Source organism: Oncorhynchus masou, unplaced genomic scaffold (genome assembly GCF_036934945.1).
Source record: "Oncorhynchus masou masou isolate Uvic2021 unplaced genomic scaffold, UVic_Omas_1.1 unplaced_scaffold_2134, whole genome shotgun sequence".
Taxonomy (NCBI): Eukaryota; Metazoa; Chordata; class Actinopteri; order Salmoniformes; family Salmonidae; genus Oncorhynchus; species Oncorhynchus masou.
The window spans coordinates 1-19,997 of NW_027008611.1; the positions used below are offsets into that span (position 1 = coordinate 1).

The window sequence follows — 19,997 nt, forward strand, 5'->3', positions numbered from 1 at the left end:
CCTAAGACACTGGCCTCCTAAGCCATGGATTGTGAGTTCTAGTCTTTTCTTAAGTGGCTGAGAGCAGAGTGGCGCAGCGGAAGCGTGCTGGGCCCATAACCCAGAGGTCGATGGATCGAAACCATCCTCTGCTAAACTGATTCTTTTTAGATTTTAAGTGCAAAGAATTATTTTTTTTAATTTGTCATTTCATTGGCATGTCCCAGTTCCATTATACACTTTTTTGACCTCTTCCAACAGTTCGTATAGGTCATACTGTTTACACAGTACCCCAGTTGCCTAAGACACTGGCCTCCTAAGCCATGGATTGAGAGTTCTAGTCTTTTCTTAAGTGTCTGAGAGAAGACTGGCGCAGCGGAAGCGTGCTGGGCCCATGACAAAGAGGTCGATGGATGGAAACCATCCTCTGCTATACACTTTCTTTTTAGATTTAAAGTGCAAACAAAAAAATAAAAAATGTGTCGTTTCAAGGTCATATCTCATTGCCAATATACATTTTTTTTAACCTCTTCCAACAGTTCGTATAGGTCATACTGTTTACACAGTACACCAGTGGCCTAAGACACTGGCCTCCTAAGCCATGGATTGTGAGTTCTAGTCTTTTCTTAAGTGGCTGAGAGGAGAGTGGCGCAGCGGAAGCGTGCTGGGCCCATAACCCAGAGGTTGATGGATAGAAACCATCCTCTGCTAAACAGTTTCTTTTCAGATTTTAAGTGCAAACAAAAAATTAAAAAATGTGTCGTTTCATGGTCATGTCTCATTGCCAATATATATTTTTTTTTACCTCTTCCAACAGTTCGTATAGGTCATGCTGTTTACACAGTACCCCAGTGGCCTAAGACACTGGCCTCCTAAGCCATGGATTGTGAGTTCCAGTCTTTTCTTAAGTGGCTGAGAGCAGAGTGGCTCAGCGGAAGCGTGCTGGGCCCATAACCCAGAGGTCGATGGATCGAAACCATCCTCTGCTAAACAGATTCTTTTTAGATTTTAAGTGCAAACAAAACATTTAAAAAATGTGTCTTTTCATGGGCATGTCTCAGTTCCATTAGACATTTTTTTGACCTCTTCCAACAGTTCGTATAGGTCATACTGTTTACACAGTACCCCAGTGCCCTAAGACACTGGCCTCCTAAGCCATGGATTGTGAGTTCTAGTCTTTTCTGAAGTGGTTGAGAGCAGAGTGGCACAGCGGAAACGTGCTGGGCCCATAACCCAGAGGTCGATGGATCGGAACCATCCGCTACTAAACATCTTCTTTTTAAAAATGAAAAGCAAACAGAAATGAGAAAGCTAAATTTAATTTGCGTCTCTCAGTGATATCCAGTACACATTGTTTATACTGCTTCTATCAGTTCGTACTGTTTGCAGTAGGTAAACAGTGCCCCAGTGGCCTAATGGATAAGGCACTGGCCTCCTAAGCCAGGGATTGTGGTTTCAAGTCCCATCTGGGGTGGATGGAAGTGGAGTGGCACAGCGGAAGCGTGCTGGGCCCATAACCCAGAGGTTGATGGATCGAGACCATCCTCTGCTAAACAGATTCTTTTTAGATTTTAAGTGCAAACAAAAAATTTAAAAAATGTGTCGTTTCATGGGCATGTCTCAGTTCCATTAGACATTTTTTTTACCTCTTCCAACAGTTCGTATAGGTCATACTGTTTACACAGTACCCCAGTGGCCTAAGACACTGGCCTCCTAAGCCATGGATTGTGAGTTCTAGTCTTTTCTTAAGTGGCTGAGAGCAGAGTGGCGCAGCGGAAGCGTGCTGGGCCCATAACCCAGAGGTCGATGGATCGAAACCATCCTCTGCTAAACAGATTCTTTTTAGATTTTAAGTGCAAATAATTTTTTTTTTAATTTGTCATTTCATTGGCATGTCTCAGTTCCATTATACACTTTTTTGACCTCTTCCAACAGTTCGTATTGGTCATACTGTTTACACAGTACCCAGTGGCCTAAGACACTGGCCTCCTAAGCCATGGATTGAGAGTTCTAGTCTTTTCTTAAGTGTCTGAGAGAAGAGTGGCGCAGCGGAAGCGTGCTGGGCCCATAACAAAGAGGTCGATGGATGGAAACCATCCTCTGCTATACACTTTCTTTTTAGATTTAAAGTGCAAACAAAAAAAATAAAAAATGTGTCGTTTCATGGTCATGTCTCATTGCCAATATACATTTTTTTTAACCTCTTCCAACAGTTCGTATAGGTCATACTGTTTACACAGTACCCCAGTGGCCTAAGACACTGGCCTCCTAAGCCATGGATTGTGAGTTCCAGTCTTTTCTTAAGTGGCTGAGAGCAGAGTGGCTCAGCGGAAGCGTGCTGGGCCCATAACCCAGAGGTCGATGGATCGAAACCATCCTCTGCTAAACTGATTCTTTTTAGATTTTAAGTGCAAACAATTTTTTTTTTAATTTGTCATTTCATTGGCATGTCCCAGTTCCATTAGACATTTTTTTGACCTCTTCCAACAGTTCGTATTGGTCATACTGTTTACAAAGTACCCCAGTGGCCTAAGACACTGGCCTCCTAAGCCATGGATTGTGAGTTCTAGTCTTTTCTTAAGTGGCTGAGAGGAGAGTGGCGCAGCGGAAGCGTGCTGGGCCCATAACCCAGATGTTGATGGATAGAAACCATCCTCTGCTAAACAGTTTCTTTTCAGATTTTAAGTGCAAACAAAAAATTTAAAAAATGTGTCGTTTCATGGTCATGTCTCATTGCCAATATATATATTTTTTTACCTCTTCCAACAGTTCGTATAGGTCATGCTGTTTACACAGTACCCCAGTGGCCTAAGACACTGGCCTCCTAAGCCATGGATTGTGAGTTCTAGTCTTTTCTTAAGTGGCTGAGAGCAGAGTGGCGCAGCGGAAGTGTGCTGGGCCCATAACCCAGAGGTCGATGGATCGAAACCATCCTCTGCTAAACAGATTCTTTTTAGATTTCAAGTGCAAACAAAAAATTTAAAAAATGTGTCGTTTCATGGGCATGTCTCAGTTCCATTAGACATTTTTTTGACCTCTTCCAACAGTTCGTATAGGTCATACTGTTTACACAGTACCCCAGTGGCCTAAGACACTGGCCTCCTAAGCCATGGATTGTGAGTTCTAGTCTTTTCTTAAGTGGCTGAGAGCAGAGTGGTGCAGCGGAAGCGTGCTGGGCCCATAACCCAGAGGTCGATGGATCGAAACCATCTTCTGCTAAACAGATTCTTTTTAGATTTTAAGTGCAAACAATTTTTTTTTTTAATTTGTCATTTCATTGGCATGTCTCAGTTCCATTATACACTTTTTTGACCTCTTCCAACAGTTCGTATTGGTCATACTGTTTACACAGTACCCCAGTGGCCTAAGACACTGGCCTCCTAAGCCATGGATTGTGAGTTCTAGTCTTTTCTTAAGTGGCTGAGAGCAGAGTGGCACAGCGGAAGCGTGCTGGGCCCATAACCCAGAGGTCGATGGATCGAAACCATCCTCTGCTAAACAGATTCTTTTTAGATTTTAAAGTGCAAACAAAAAATTTAAAAAAATGTGTCGTTTCATGGGCATGTCTCAGTTCCATTAGACATTTTTTTGACCTCTTCCAACAGTTCGTATAGGTCATACTGTTTACACAGTACCCCAGTGGCCTAAGACACTGGCCTCCTAAGCCATGGATTGTGAGTTCTAGTCTTTTTTTAAGTGGCTGAGAGCAGAGTGGCGCAGCGGAAGCGTGCTGGGCCCATAACCCAGAGGTCGATGGATCGAAACCATCCTCTGCTAAACAGATTCTTTTTAGATTTTAAGTGCAAACAATTATTTTTTTTAATTTGTCATTTCATTGGCATGTCTCAGTTCCATTAGACATTTTTTTGACCTCTTCCAACAGTTCGTATAGGTCATACTGTTTACACAGTACCCCAGTGGCCTAAGACACTGGCCTCCTAAGCCATGGATTGAGAGTTCTAGTCTTTTCTTAAGTGTCTGAGAGAAGACTGGTGCAGCGGAAGCGTGCTGGGCCCATAACCCAGAAGTCGACGGATCGACACCATCCTCTGCTAAACAGATTCTTTTTAGATTTTAAGTGCAAACAAAAAAATTTAAAAAATGTGTTGTTTCATGGGCATGTCTCAGTGCCAATATACATTTTATTACCTCTTCCAACAGTTCGTATAGGTCATACTGTTTACACAGTACCCCAGTGCCCTAAGACACTGGCCTCCTAAGCCATGGATTGTGAGTTCTAGTCTTTTCTGAAGTGGCTGAGAGCAGAGTGGCACAGCGGAAACGTGCTGGGCCCATAACCCAGAGGTTGATGGATCGGAACCATCCGCTGCTAAACATCTTCTTTTTAAAAATGAAAAGCAAACAGAAATGAGAAAGCTAAATTTCATTTGCGTCTCTCAGTGCTATCCAGTACACATTGTTTTTACTGCTTCTATCAGTTCGTCCTGTTTGCAGTAGGTAAACAGTGCCCCAGTGGCCTAATGGATAACGCACTGGCCTCCTAAGCCAGGGATTGTGGTTTCAAGTCCCATCTGGGGTGGATGGAAGTGGAGTGGCACAGCGGATGCGTGCTGGGCCCATAAACCAGAGGTTGATGGATCGAGACCATCCTCTGCTAATAAGATTCTTTTTAGATTTTAAGTGCAAACAAAAAATTTAAAAAATGTGTCGTTTCATGGTCATGTCTCATTGCCAATATATATATTTTTTTACCTCTTCCAACAGTTCGTATTGGTCATGCTGTTTACACAGTACCCCAGTGGCCTAAGACACTGGCCTCCTAAGCCATGGATTGTGAGTTCTAGTCTTTTCTTAAGTGGCTGAGAGCAGACTGGCGCAGCGGAAGTGTGCTGGGCCCATAACCCATAGGTCGATGGATCGAAACCATCCTCTGCTAAACAGATTCTTTTTAGATTTCAAGTGCAAACAAAAAATTTAAAAAATGTGTCGTTTCATGGGCATGTCTCAGTTCCATTAGACATTTTTTTGACCTCTTCCAACAGTTCGTATTGGTCATACTGTTTACACAGTACCCCAGTGGCATAAGACACTGGCCTCCTAAGCCATGGATTGTGAGTTCTAGTCTTTTCTTAAGTGGCTGAGAGCAGAGTGGTGCAGCGGAAGCGTGCTGGGCCCATAACCCAGAGGTCGATGGATCGAAACCATCTTCTGCTAAACAGATTCTTTTTAGATTTTAAGTGCAAACAATTTTTTTTTTTTAATTTGTCATTTCATTGGCATGTCTCAGTTCCATTATACACTTTTTTGACCTCTTCCAACAGTTCGTATTGGTCATACTGTTTACACAGTACCCCAGTGGCCTAAGACACTGGCCTCCTAAGCCATGGATTGTGAGTTCTAGTCTTTTCTTAAGTGGCTGAGAGCAGAGTGGCACAGCGGAAACGTGCTGGGCCCATAACCCAGAGGTCGATGTATCGAAACCATCCTCTGCTAAACAGATTCTTTTTAGATTTCAAGTGCAAACAAAAAATTTAAAAAATGTGTCGTTTCATGGGCATGTCTCAGTTCCAATTAGACATTTTTTTGACCTCTTCCAACAGTTCTATAGGTCATACTGTTTACACAGTACCCCAGTGGCCTAAGACACTGGCCTCCTAAGCCATGGATTGTGAGTTCTAGTCTTTTCTTAAGTGGCTGAGAGCAGAGTGGCGCAGCGGAAGCGTGCTGGGCCCATAACCCAGAGGTCGATGGATCGAAACCATCCTCTGCTAAACAGATTCTTTTCAGATTTTAAGTGCAAACAATTATTTTTTTTAATTTGTCATTTCATTGGCATGTCCCAGTTCCATTAGACATTTTTTTTACCTCTTCCTACAGTTCGTATAGGTCATACTGTTTACACAGTACCCCAGTGGCCTAAGACACTGGCCTCCTAAGCCATGGATTGAGAGTTCTAGTCTTTTCTTAAGTGTCTGAGAGAAGACTGGTGCATCGGAAGCGTGCTGGGCCCATAACCCAGAGGTCGATGGATCGAAACCATCCTCTGCTAAACAGATTCTTTTTAGATTTTAAGTGCAAACAATTTTTTTTTTTAATTTGTCATTTCATTGGCATGTCTCAGTTCCATTATACACTTTTTTGACCTCTTCCAACAGTTCGTATTGGTCATACTGTTTACACAGTACCCCAGTGGCCTAAGACACTGGCCTCCTAAGCCATGGATTGAGAGTTCTAGTCTTTTCTTAAGTGTCTGAGAGAAGACTGGCGCAGCGGAAGCGTGCTGGGCCCATAACAAAGAGGTCGATGGATGGAAACCATCCACTGCTATACACTTTCTTTTTAGATTTAAAGTGCAAACAAAAAAAATAAAAAATGTGTCGTTTCAAGGTCATGTCTCATTGCCAATATACATTTTTTTTAACCTCTTCCAACAGTTCGTATAGGTCATACTGTTTACACAGTACCCCAGTGGCCTAAGACACTGGCCTCCTAAGCCATGGATTGTGAGTTCTAGTCTTTTCTTAAGTGGCTGAGAGGAGAGTGGCGCAGCGGAAGCGTGCTGGGCCCATAACCCAGAGGTTGATGGATAGAAACCATCCTCTGCTAAACAGTTTCTTTTCAGATTTTAAGTGCAAACAAAAAATTTAAAAAATGTGTCGTTTCATGGTCATGTCTCATTGCCAATATATATTTTTTTTTACCTCTTCCAACAGTTCGTATAGGTCATGCTGTTTACACAGTACCCCAGTGGCCTAAGACACTGGCCTCCTAAGCCATGGATTGTGAGTTCTAGTCTTTTCTTAAGTGGCTGAGAGCAGAGTGGCTCAGCGGAAGCGTGCTGGGCCCATAACCCAGAGGTCGATGGATCGAAACCATCCTCTGCTAAACAGATTCTTTTTAGATTTTAAGTGCAAACAAAACATTTAAAAAATGTGTCTTTTCATGGGCATGTCTCAGTTCCATTAGACATTTTTTTGACCTCTTCCAACAGTTCGTATAGGTCATACTGTTTACACAGTACCCCAGTGCCCTAAGACACTGGCCTCCTAAGCCATGGATTGTGAGTTCTAGTCTTTTCTGAAGTGGCTGAGAGCAGAGTGGCACAGCGGAAGCGTGCTGGGCCCATAACAAAGAGGTCGATGGATGGAAACCATCCGCTGCTAAACATCTTCTTTTTAAAAATGAAAAGCAAACAGAAATGAGAAAGCTAAATTTAATTTGCGTCTCTCAGTGATATCCAGTACACATTGTTTATACTGCTTCTATCAGTTCGTACTGTTTGCAGTAGGTAAACAGTGCCCCAGTGGCCTAATGGATAAGGCACTGGCCTCCTAAGCCAGGGATTGTGGTTTCAAGTCCCATCTGGGGTGGATGGAAGTGGAGTGGCACAGCGGAAGCGTGCTGGGCCAATAACCCAGAGGTTGATGGATCGAGACCATCCTCTGCTAAACAGATTCTTTTTAGATTTTAAGTGCAAACAAAAAATTTAAAAAATGTGTCGTTTCATGGGCATGTCTCAGTTCCATTAGACATTTTTTTTACCTCTTCCAACAGTTCGTATAGGTCATACTGTTTACACAGTACCCCAGTGGCCTAAGACACTGGCCTCCTAAGCCATGGATTGTGAGTTCTAGTCTTTTCTTAAGTGGCTGAGAGCAGAGTGGCGCAGCGGAAGCGTGCTGGGCCCATAACCCAGAGGTCGATGGATCGAAACCATCCTCTGCTAAACAGATTCTTTTTAGATTTTAAGTGCAAACAATTTTTTTTTTTAATTTGTCATTTCATTGGCATGTCTCAGTTCCATTATACACTTTTTTGACCTCTTCCAACAGTTCGTATTGGTCATACTGTTTACACAGTACCCCAGTGGCCTAAGACACTGGCCTCCTAAGCCATGGATTGAGAGTTCTAGTCTTTTCTTAAGTGTCTGAGAGAAGAGTGGCGCAGCGGAAGCGTGCTGGGCCCATAACAAAGAGGTCGATGGATGGAAACCATCCTCTGCTATACACTTTCTTTTTAGATTTAAAGTGCAAACAAAAAAAATAAAAAATGTGTCGTTTCATGGTCATGTCTCATTGCCAATATACATTTTTTTTAACCTCTTCCAACAGTTCGTATAGGTCATACTGTTTACACAGTACCCCAGTGGCCTAAGACACTGGCCTCCTAAGCCATGGATTGTGAGTTCCAGTCTTTTCTTAAGTGGCTGAGAGCAGAGTGGCTCAGCGGAAGCGTGCTGGGCCCATAACCCAGAGGTCGATGGATCGAAACCATCCTCTGCTAAACAGATTCTTTTTAGATTTTAAGTGCAAACAATTATTTTTTTAATTTGTCATTTCATTGGCATGTCCCAGTTCCATTAGACATTTTTTTGACCTCTTCCAACAGTTCGTATTGGTCATACTGTTTACAAAGTACCCCAGTGGCCTAAGACACTGGCCTCCTAAGCCATGGATTGTGAGTTCTAGTCTTTTCTTAAGTGTCTGAGAGGAGAGTGGCGCAGCGGAAGTGTGCTGGGCCCATAACCCAGAGGTTGATGGATAGAAACCATCCTCTGCTAAACAGTTTCTTTTCAGATTTGAAGTGCAAACAAAAAATTTAAAAAATGTGTCGTTTCATGGTCATGTCTCATTGCCAATATATATATTTTTTTACCTCTTCCAACAGTTCGTATAGGTCATGCTGTTTACACAGTACCCCAGTGGCCTAAGACACTGGCCTCCTAAGCCATGGATTGTGAGTTCTAGTCTTTTCTTAAGTGGCTGAGAGCAGAGTGGCGCAGCGGAAGCGTGCTGGGCCCATAACCCAGAGGTCGATGGATCGAAACCATCCTCTGCTAAACAGATTCTTTTTAGATTTCAAGTGCAAACAAAAAATTTAAAAAATGTGTCGTTTCATGGGCATGTCTCAGTTCCATTAGACATTTTTTTGACCTCTTCCAACAGTTCGTATAGGTCATACTGTTTACACAGTACCCCAGTGGCCTAAGACACTGGCCTCCTAAGCCATGGATTGTGAGTTCTAGTCTTTTCTTAAGTGGCTGAGAGCAGAGTGGCGCAGCGGAAGCGTGCTGGGCCCATAACCCAGAGGTCGATGGATCGAAACCATCCTCTGCTAAACTGATTCTTTTTAGATTTTAAGTGCAAACAATTTTTTTTTTAATTTGTCATTTCATTGGCATGTCCCAGTTCCATTAGACATTTTTTTTTACCTCTTCCAACAGTTCGTATAGGTCATACTGTTTACACAGTACCCCAGTGGCCTAAGACACTGGCCTCCTAAGCCATGGATTGAGAGTTCTAGTCTCTTCTTAAGTGTCTGAGAGAAGACTGGTGCATCGGAAGCGTGCTGGGCCCATAACCCAGAAGTCGACGGATCGACACCATCCTCTGCTAAACAGATTCTTTTTAGATTTTAAGTGCAAACAAAAAAATTTAAAAAATGTGTTGTTTCATGGGCATGTCTCAGTGCCAATATACATTTTTTACTTCCAACAGTTCGTATAGGTCATACTGTTTACACAGTACCCCAGTGCCCTAAGACACTGGCCTCCTAAGCCATGGATTGTGAGTTCTAGTCTTTTCTGAAGTGGCTGAGAGCAGAGTGGCACAGCGGAAACGTGCTGGGCCCATAACCCAGAGGTTGAGGATCGGAACCATCCGAAACATCTTCTTTTTAAAAATGAAAAGCAAACAGAAATGAGAAAGCTAAATTTCATTTGCGTCTCTCAGTGCTATCCAGTACACATTGTTTTTACTGCTTCTATCAGTTCGTCCTGTTTGCAGTAGGTAAACAGTGCCCCAGTGGCCTAATGGATAACGCACTGGCCTCCTAAGCCAGGGATTGTGGTTTCAAGTCCCATCTGGGGTGGATGGAAGTGGAGTGGCACATCGTGCTGGGCCCATAAACCCAGAGGTTGATGGATCGAGACCATCCTCTGCTAATAAGATTCTTTTTAGATTTTAAGTGCAAACAAAAAATTTAAAAAATGTGTCGTTTCATGGTCATGTCTCATTGCCAATATATATATTTTTTTACCTCTTCCAACAGTTCGTATAGGTCATGCTGTTTACACAGTACCCCAGTGGCCTAAGACACTGGCCTCCTAAGCCATGGATTGTGAGTTCTAGTCTTTTCTTAAGTGGCTGAGAGCAGAGTGGCGCAGCGGAAGTGTGCTGGGCCCATAACCCAGAGGTCGATGGATCGAAACCATCCTCTGCTAAACAGATTCTTTTTAGATTTCAAGTGCAAACAAAAAATTTAAAAAATGTGTCGTTTCATGGGCATGTCTCAGTTCCATTAGACATTTTTTTGACCTCTTCCAACAGTTCGTATTGGTCATACTGTTTACACAGTACCCCAGTGGCATAAGACACTGGCCTCCTAAGCCATGGATTGTGAGTTCTAGTCTTTTCTTAAGTGGCTGAGAGCAGAGTGGTGCAGCGGAAGCGTGCTGGGCCCATAACCCAGAGGTCGATGGATCGAAACCATCTTCTGCTAAACAGATTCTTTTTAGATTTTAAGTGCAAACAATTTTTTTTTTTTTAATTTGTCATTTCATTGGCATGTCTCAGTTCCATTATACACTTTTTTGACCTCTTCCAACAGTTCGTATTGGTCATACTGTTTACACAGTACCCCAGTGGCCTAAGACACTGGCCTCCTAAGCCATGGATTGTGAGTTCTAGTCTTTTCTTAAGTGGCTGAGAGCAGAGTGGCACAGCGGAAACGTGCTGGGCCCATAACCCAGAGGTCGATGTATCGAAACCATCCTCTGCTAAACAGATTCTTTTTAGATTTCAAGTGCAAACAAAAAATTTAAAAAATGTGTCGTTTCATGGGCATGTCTCAGTTCAAATTAGACATTTTTTTGACCTCTTCCAACAGTTCTTATAGGTCATACTGTTTACACAGTACCCCAGTGGCCTAAGACACTGGCCTCCTAAGCCATGGATTGTGAGTTCTAGTCTTTTCTTAAGTGGCTGAGAGCAGAGTGGCGCAGCGGAAGCGTGCTGGGCCCATAACCCAGAGGTCGATGGATCGAAACCATCCTCTGCTAAACTGATTCTTTTTAGATTTTAAGTGCAAAGAATTATTTTTTTTAATTTGTCATTTCATTGGCATGTCCCAGTTCCATTAGACATTTTTTTTACCTCTTCCAACAGTTCGTATAGGTCATACTGTTTACACAGTACCCCAGTGGCCTAAGACACTGGCCTCCTAAGCCATGGATTGAGAGTTCTAGTCTCTTCTTAAGTGTCTGAGAGAAGACTGGTGCATCGGAAGCGTGCTGGGCCCATAACCCAGAGGTCGATGGATCGAAACCATCCTCTGCTAAACAGATTCTTTTTAGATTTTAAGTGCAAACAATTTTTTTTTTTTAATTTGTCATTTCATTGGCATTTCTCAGTTCCATTATACACTTTTTTGACCTCTTCCAACAGTTCGTATAGGTCATACTGTTTACACAGTACCCCAGTTGCCTAAGACACTGGCCTCCTAAGCCATGGATTGAGAGTTCTAGTCTTTTCTTAAGTGTCTGAGAGAAGACTGGCGCAGCGGAAGCGTGCTGGGCCCATGACAAAGAGGTCGATGGATGGAAACCATCCACTGCTATACACTTTCTTTTTAGATTTAAAGTGCAAACAAAAAAAATAAAAAATGTGTCGTTTCAAGGTCATATCTCATTGCCAATATACATTTTTTTTAACCTCTTCCAACAGTTCGTATAGGTCATACTGTTTACACAGTACACCAGTGGCCTAAGACACTGGCCTCCTAAGCCATGGATTGTGAGTTCTAGTCTTTTCTTAAGTGGCTGAGAGGAGAGTGGCGCAGCGGAAGCGTGCTGGGCCCATAACCCAGAGGTTGATGGATAGAAACCATCCTCTGCTAAACAGTTTCTTTTCAGATTTTAAGTGCAAACAAAAAATTAAAAAAATGTGTCGTTTCATGGTCATGTCTCATTGCCAATATATATTTTTTTACCTCTTCCAACAGTTCGTATAGGTCATGCTGTTTACACAGTACCCCAGTGGCCTAAGACACTGGCCTCCTAAGCCATGGATTGTGAGTTCTAGTCTTTTCTTAAGTGGCTGAGAGCAGATTGGCTCAGCGGAAGCGTGCTGGGCCATAACCCGAGGTCGATGGATCGAAACCATCCTCTGCTAAACAGATTCTTTTTAGATTTTAAGTGCAAACAAAACATTTAAAAAATGTGTCTTTTCATGGGCATGTCTCAGTTCCATTAGACATTTTTTTGACCTCTTCCAACAGTTCGTATAGGTCATACTGTTTACACAGTACCCCAGTGCCCTAAGACACTGGCCTCCTAAGCCATGGATTGTGAGTTCTAGTCTTTTCTGAAGTGGTTGAGAGCAGAGTGGCACAGCGGAAACGTGCTGGGCCCATAACCCAGAGGTCGATGGATGACTTAAATGACTTAAATGGATCGGAACCATCCGCTGCTAAACATCTTCTTTTTAAAAATGAAAAGCAAACAGAAATGAGAAAGCTAAATTTAATTTGCGTCTCTCAGTGATATCCAGTACACATTGTTTATACTGCTTCTATCAGTTCGTACTGTTTGCAGTAGGTAAACAGTGCCCCAGTGGCCTAATGGATAAGGCACTGGCCTCCTAAGCCAGGGATTGTGGTTTCAAGTCCCATCTGGGGTGAATGGAAGTGGAGTGGCACAGCGGAAGCGTGCTGGGCCAATAACCCAGAGGTTGATGGATCGAGACCATCCTCTGCTAAACAGATTCTTTTTAGATTTTAAGTGCAAACAAAAAATTTAAAAAATGTGTCGTTTCATGGGCATGTCTCAGTTCCATTAGACATTTTTTTTACCTCTTCCAACAGTTCGTATAGGTCATACTGTTTACACAGTACCCCAGTGGCCTAAGACACTGGCCTCCTAAGCCATGGATTGTGAGTTCTAGTCTTTTCTTAAGTGGCTGATAGCAGAGTGGCGCAGCGGAAGCGTGCTGGGCCCATAACCCAGAGGTCGATGGATCGAAACCATCCTCTGCTAAACAGATTCTTTTTAGATTTTAAGTGCAAATAATTTTTTTCTTTTTATTTGTCATTTCATTGGCATGTCTCAGTTCCATTATACACTTTTTTGTTCTCTTCCAACAGTTCGAATTGGTCATACTGTTTACACAGTACCCCAGTGGCCTAAGACACTGGCCTCCTAAGCCATGGATTGAGAGTTCTAGTCTTTTCTTAAGTGTCCGACAGAAGAGTGGCGCAGCGGAAGCGTGCTGGGCCCATAACAAAGACGTCGATGGATGGAAACCATCCTCTGCTATACACTTTCTTTTTAGATTTAAAGTGCAAACAAAAAAAATAAAAAATGTGTCGTTTCATGGTCATGTCTCATTGCCAATATACATTTTTTTTAACCTCTTCCAACAGTTCGTATAGGTCATACTGTTTACACAGTACCCCAGTGGCCTAAGACACTGGCCTCCTAAGCCATGGATTGTGAGTTCCAGTTTTTTCTTAAGTGGCTGAGAGTAGAGTGGCTCAGCGGAAGCGTGCTGGGCCCATAACCCAGAGGTCGATGGATCGAAACCATCCTCTGCTAAACTGATTCTTTTTAGATTTTAAGTGCAAACAATTATTTTTTTTAATTTGTCATTTCATTGTCATGTCCCAGTTCCATTAGACATTTTTTTGACCTCTTCCAACAGTTCGTATTGGTCATACTGTTTACAAAGTACCCCAGTGGCCTAAGACACTGGCCTCCTAAGCCATGGATTGTGAGTTCTAGTCTTTTCTTAAGTGGCTGAGAGGAGAGTGGCGCAGCGGAAGCGTGCTGGGCCCATAACCCAGATGTTGATGGATAGAAACCATCCTCTGCTAAACAGTTTCTTTTCAGATTTTAAGTGCAAACAAAAAATTTAAAAAATGTGTCGTTTCATGGTCATGTCTCATTGCCAATATATATATTTTTTTACCTCTTCCAACAGTTCGTATAGGTCATGCTGTTTACACAGTACCCCAGTGGCCTAAGACACTGGCCTCCTAAGCCATGGATTGTGAGTTCTAGTCTTTTCTTAAGTGGCTGAGAGCAGAGTGGCGCAGCGGAAGCGTGCTGGGCCCATAACCCAGAGGTCGATGGATCGAAACCATCCTCTGCTAAACAGATTCTTTTTAGATTTTAAGTGCAAACAATTTTTTTTTTTTTTTATTTGTCATTTCATTGGCATGTCTCAGTTCCATTATACACTTTTTTGACCTCTTCCAACAGTTCGTATTGGTCATACTGTTTACACAGTACCCCAGTGGCCTAAGACACTGGCCTCCTAAGCCATGGATTGAGAGTTCTAGTCTTTTCTTAAGTGTCTGAGAGAAGACTGGCGCAGCGGAAGCGTGCTGGGCCCATGACAAAGAGGTCGATGGATGGAAACCATCCACTGCTATACACTTTCTTTTTAGATTTAAAGTGCAAACAAAAAAAATAAAAAATGTGTCGTTTCAAGGTCATATCTCATTGCCAATATACATTTTTTTTAACCTCTTCCAACAGTTCGTATAGGTCATACTGTTTACACAGTACCCAGTGGCCTAAGACACTGGCCTCCTAAGCCATGGATTGTGAGTTCTAGTCTTTTCTTAAGTGGCTGAGAGGAGAGTGGCGCAGCGGAAGCGTGCTGGGCCCATAACCCAGAGGTTGATGGATAGAAACCATCCTCTGCTAAACAGTTTCTTTTCAGATTTTAAGTGCAAACAAAAAATTTAAAAAATGTGTCGTTTCATGGTCATGTCTCATTGCCAATATATATTTTTTTTTACCTCTTCCAACAGTTCGTATAGGTCATGCTGTTTACACAGTACCCCAGTGGCCTAAGACACTGGCCTCCTAAGCCATGGATTGTGAGTTCCAGTCTTTTCTTAAGTGGCTGAGAGCAGATTGGCTCAGCGGAAGCGTGCTGGGCCATAACCCGGAGGTCGATGGATCGAAACCATCCTCTGCTAAACAGATTCTTTTTAGATTTTAAGTGCAAACAAAACATTTAAAAAATGTGTATTTTCATGGGCATGTCTCAGTTCCATTAGACATTTTTTTGACCTCTTCCAACAGTTCGTATAGGTCATACTGTTTACACAGTACCCCAGTGCCCTAAGACACTGGCCTCCTAAGCCATGTATTGTGAGTTCTAGTCTTTTCTGAAGTGGTTGAGAGCAGAGTGGCACAGCGGAAACCTGCTGGGCCCATAACCCAGAGGTCGATGGATGACTTAAATGACTTTAATAGATCGGAACCATCCGCTGCTAAACATCTTCTTTTTAAAAATGAAAAGCAAACAGAAATGAGAAAGCTAAATTTAATTTGCGTCTCTCAGTGATATCCAGTACACATTGTTTATACTGCTTCTATCAGTTCGTACTGTTTGCAGTAGGTAAACAGTGCCCCAGTGGCCTAATGGATAAGGCACTGGCCTCCTAAGCCAGGGATTGTGGTTTCAAGTCCCATCTGGGGTGAATGGAAGTGGAGTGGCACAGCGGAAGCGTGCTGGGCCAATAACCCAGAGGTTGATGGATCGAGACCATTCTCTGCGAAACAGATTCTTTTTAGATTTTAAGTGCAAACAAAAAATTTAAAAAATGTGTCGTTTCATGGGCATGTCTCAGTTCCATTAGACATTTTTTTTACCTCTTCCAACAGTTCGTATAGGTCATACTGTTTACACAGTACCCCAGTGGCCTAAGACACTGGCCTCCTAAGCCATGGATTGTGAGTTCTAGTCTTTTCTTAAGTGGCTGAGAGCAGAGTGGCGCAGCGGAAGCGTGCTGGGCCCATAACCCAGAGGTCGATGGATCGAAACCGTCCTCTGCTAAACAGATTCTTCTTAGATTTTAAGTGCAAATAATTTTTTTTTTTTAATTTGTCATTTCATTGGCATGTCTCAGTTCCATTATACACTTTATTGACCTCTTCCAACAGTTCGTATAGGTCATGCTGTTTACACAGTACCCCAGTGGCCTAAGACACTGGCCTCCTAAGCCATGGATTGTGAGTTCTAGTCTTTTCTTAAGTGGCTGAGAGCAGAGTGGCGGATTGGAAGCGTGCTGGGCCCATAACCCAGAGGTCGATGGATCGAAACCATCCTCTGCTAAACAGATTCTATTTAGATTTTAAGTGCAAACAAAAAATTTTAAAAAATGTGTTGTTTCATGGGCATGTCTCAGTGCCAATATACATTTGTATTACCTCTTCCAACAGTTCGTATAGGTCATACTGTTTACACAGTACCCCAGTGCCCTAAGACACTGGCCTCCTAAGCCATGGATTGTGAGTTCTAGTCTTTTCTGAAGTGGCTGAGAGCAGAGTGGCACAGCGGAAACGTGCTGGGCCCATAACCCAGAGGTCGATGGATCGAAACCATCCTCTGCTAAACAGATTCTATTTAGATTTTAAGTGCAAACAAAAAATGTAAAAAAATGTGTTGTTTCATGGGCATGTCTCAGTGCCAATATACATTTGTATTACCTCTTCCAACAGTTCGTATTGGTCATACTGTTTACACAGTACCCCAGTGGCCTAAGACACTGGCCTCCTAAGCCATGGATTGTGAGTTCTATTCTGTTCTTAACTGTCTGAGAGAAGAGTGGCGCAGAGGAAGCGTGCTGGGCCCGTAACCCAGAGGTCGATGGATCGAAACCATCCTCTGCTAAACAGATTCTATTTAGATTTTAAGTGCAAACAAAAAATTTAAAAAAATGTGTTGTTTCATGGGCATGTCTCAGTGCCAATATACATTTTTTACCTCTTCCAACAGTTCGTATAGGTCATACTGTTTACACAGTACCCCAGTGCCCTAAGACACTGGCCTCCTAAGCCATGAATTGTGAGTTCTAGTCTTTTCTGAAGTGGCTGAGAGCAGAGTGGCACAGCGGAAACGTGCTGGGCCCATAACCCAGAGGTCGATGGATCGGAACCATCCGCTGCTAAACATCTTCTTTTTAAAAATGAAAAGCAAACAGAAATGAGAAAGCTAAATTTCATTTGCGTCTCTCAGTGCTATCCAGTACACATTGTTTTTACTGCTTCTATCAGTTCGTCCTGTTTGCAGTAGGTAAACGGTGCCCCAGTGGCCTAATGGATAACGCACTGGCCTCCTAAGCCAGGGATTGTGGGTTCAAGACCCATCTGGGGTGGATGGAAGTGGAGTGGCACAGCGGAAGCGTGCTGGTCCCATAACCCAGAGTTTGATCGATCGAGACCATTCTCTGCGAAACAGATTCTTTTTAGATTTTAAGTGCAAACAAAAAATTTAAAAAATGTGTCGTTTCATGGGCATGTCTCAGTTCCATTAGACATTTTTTTGACCTCTTCCAACAGTTCGTATAGGTCATACTGTTTACACAGTACCCCAGTGGCCTAAGACACTGGCCTCCTAAGCCATGGATTGAGAGTTCTAGTCTTTTCTTAAGTGTCCGACAGAAGAGTGGCGCAGCGGAAGCGTGCTGGGCCCATAACAAAGAGGTCGATGGATGGAAACCATCCTCTGCTATACACTTTCTTTTTAGATTTAAAGTGCAAACAAAAAAAAAAAAAAAAAATGTGTCGTTTCATGGTCATGTCTCATTGCCAATATACATTTTTTTTAACCTCTTCCAACAGTTCGTATAGGTCATACTGTTTACACAGTACCCCAGTGGCCTAAGACACTGGCCTCCTAAGCCATGGATTGTGAGTTCTAGTTTTTCTTAAAGTGGCTGAGAGCAGAGTGGCGCAGCGGAAGCGTGCTGGGCCCATAACCCAGAGGTCGATGGATCGAAACCATCCTCTGCTAAACAGATTCTTTTTAGATTTTAAGTGCAAATAATTTTTTTTTTTAATTTGTCATTTCATTGGCATGTCTCAGTTCCATTATACACTTTATTGACCTCTTCCAACAGTTCGTATTGGTCATACTGTTTACACAGTACCCCAGTGGCCTAAGACACTGGCCTCCTAAGCCATGGATTGAGAGTTCTAGTCTTTTCTTAAGTGTCCGACAGAAGAGTGGCGCAGCGGAAGCGTGCTGGGCCCATAACAAAGAGGTCGATGGATGGAAACCATCCTCTGCTATACACTTTCTTTTTAGATTTAAAGTGCAAAAAAAAAAAAAAAAAAATGTGTCGTTTCATGGTCATGTCTCATTGCCAATATACATTTTTTTTAACCTCTTCCAACAGTTCGTATAGGTCATACTGTTTACACAGTACCCCAGTGGCCTAAGACACTGGCCTCCTAAGCCATGGATTGTGAGTTCCAGTCTTTTCTTAAGTGGCTGAGAGTAGAGTGGCTCAGCGGAAGCGTGCTGGGCCATAACCCAGAGGTCGATGGATCGAAACCATCCTCTGCTAAACTGATTCTTTTTAGATTTTAAGTGCAAACAATTATTTTTTTTAATTTGTCATTTCATTGTCATGTCCCAGTTCCATTAGACATTTTTTTGACCTCTTCCAACAGTTCGTATTGGTTATACTGTTTACAAAGTACCCCAGTGGCCTAAGACACTGGCCTCCTAAGCCATGGATTGTGAGTTCCAGTTTTTTCTTAAGTGGCTGAGAGCAGAGTGGCTCAGCGGAAGCGTGCTGGGCCCATAACCCAGAGGTCGATGGATCGAAACCATCCTCTGCTAAACAGATTCTTTTTAGATTTTAAGTGCAAATAATTTTTTTTTTTAATTTGTCATTTCATTGGCATGTCTCAGTTCCATTATACACTTTATTGACCTCTTCCAACAGTTCGTATTGGTCATACTGTTTACACAGTACCCCAGTGGCCTAAGACACTGGCCTCCTAAGCCATGGATTGAGAGTTCTAGTCTTTTCTTAAGTGTCTGAGAGAAGAGTGGCGCAGCGGAAGCGTGCTGGGCCCATAACAAAGAGGTCGATGGATGGAAACCATCCTCTGCTATACACTTTCTTTTTAGATTTAAAGTGCAAACAAAAAAAAAAAAAAAATGTGTCGTTTCATGGTCATGTCTCATTGCCAATATACATTTTTTTAACCTCTTCCAACAGTTCGTATAGGTCATACTGTTTACACAGTACCCCAGTGGCCTAAGACACTGGCCTCCTAAGCCATGGATTGTGAGTTCTAGTCTTTTCTTAAGTGGCTGAGAGTAGAGTGGCTCAGCGGAAGCGTGCTGGGCCCATAACCCAGAGGTCGATGGATCGAAACCATCCTCTGCTAAACTGATTCTTTTTAGATTTTAAGTGCAAACAATTATTTTTTTTAATTTGTCATTTCATTGGCATGTCCCAGTTCCATTAGACATTTTTTTGACCTCTTCCAACAGTTCGTATTGGTCATACTGTTTACAAAGTACCCCAGTGGCCTAAGACACTGGCCTCCTAAGCCATGGATTGTGAGTTCTAGTCTTTTCTTAAGTGGCTGAGAGGAGAGTGGCGCAGCGGAAGCGTGCTGGGCCCATAACCCAGATGTTGATGGATAGAAACCATCCTCTGCTAAACAGTTTCTTTTCAGATTTTAAGTGCAAACAAAAAATTTAAAAAATGTGTCGTTTCATGGGCATGTCTCAGTTCCATTAGACATTTTTTTTACCTCTTCCAACAGTTCGTATAGGTCATACTGTTTACACAGTACCCCAGTGGCCTAAGACACTGGCCTCCTAAGCCATGGATTGTGAGTTCTAGTCTTTTCTTAAGTGGCTGAGAGCAGAGTGGCGCAGCGGAAGCGTGCTGGGCCCATAACCCAGAGGTCGATGGATCGAAACCATCCTCTGCTAAACAGATTCTTTTTAGATTTTAAGTGCAAATAATTTTTTTTTTTAATTTGTCATTTCATTGGCATGTCTCAGTTCCATTATACACTTTTTTGACCTCTTCCAACAGTTCGTATTGGTCATACTGTTTACACAGTACCCCAGTGGCCTAAGACACTGGCCTCCTAAGCCATGGATTGAGAGTTCTAGTCTTTTCTTAAGTGTCCGACAGAAGAGTGGCGCAGCGGAAGCGTGCTGGGCCCATAACAAAGAGGTCGATGGATGGAAACCATCCTCTGCTATACACTTTCTTTTTAGATTTAAAGT

The 19,997-nt window shown here is 42.7% G+C and overlaps 4 non-coding genes across 4 annotated transcripts; all 4 read left to right on the top strand.

Moving 5' to 3' along the window:
* The first annotated feature begins 1,380 nt into the window (after positions 1-1,380).
* trnar-ccu (transfer RNA arginine (anticodon CCU)) lies at positions 1,381-1,453 on the top strand. The gene has a single exon. It is a non-coding gene; the product is annotated as a tRNA-Arg (tRNA).
* A 5,784-nt stretch (positions 1,454-7,237) lies between these two features.
* Positions 7,238-7,310, top strand: trnar-ccu (transfer RNA arginine (anticodon CCU)). Its single transcript has one exon. It is a non-coding gene; the product is annotated as a tRNA-Arg (tRNA).
* A 5,234-nt stretch (positions 7,311-12,544) lies between these two features.
* Positions 12,545-12,617, top strand: trnar-ccu (transfer RNA arginine (anticodon CCU)). Its single transcript has one exon. It is a non-coding gene; the product is annotated as a tRNA-Arg (tRNA).
* A 2,742-nt stretch (positions 12,618-15,359) lies between these two features.
* On the top strand, positions 15,360-15,432 carry trnar-ccu (transfer RNA arginine (anticodon CCU)). Its single transcript has one exon. It is a non-coding gene; the product is annotated as a tRNA-Arg (tRNA).
* The last annotated feature ends 4,565 nt before the right edge of the window (positions 15,433-19,997 follow it).